Below are 321 nucleotides of genomic sequence, written 5' to 3' on the forward strand. Positions count from 1 at the left end.
ATTTAAAATAATATACATGTAATTTAAAAAAATAACAATTATGAAAACATACAAGTATTTGTCGGATTGAATTGGTCTTGGTCTAAGGCTATTAAATTAAATAATGGTGATTGGCAGTGGTGTCGCTGGTTGAATGAGTCCTCTTTTCTGACTAAACATGATTGGAGACTGTTTTTTAGTGCCTTATATGTTCATCATGTTGTATCTTGAGAAGAAATTAAAGAACTGATATAATAAGCTAATATCATTGTTACATGACAAGTAATTGAATAAAAGCATCCAAAATTATATTACTGAAGAATTTTATAAAGAGTAATATTA

Source organism: Arachis ipaensis, chromosome B03, assembly GCF_000816755.2.
Source record: "Arachis ipaensis cultivar K30076 chromosome B03, Araip1.1, whole genome shotgun sequence".
NCBI classification, from domain to species: Eukaryota; Viridiplantae; Streptophyta; class Magnoliopsida; order Fabales; family Fabaceae; genus Arachis; species Arachis ipaensis.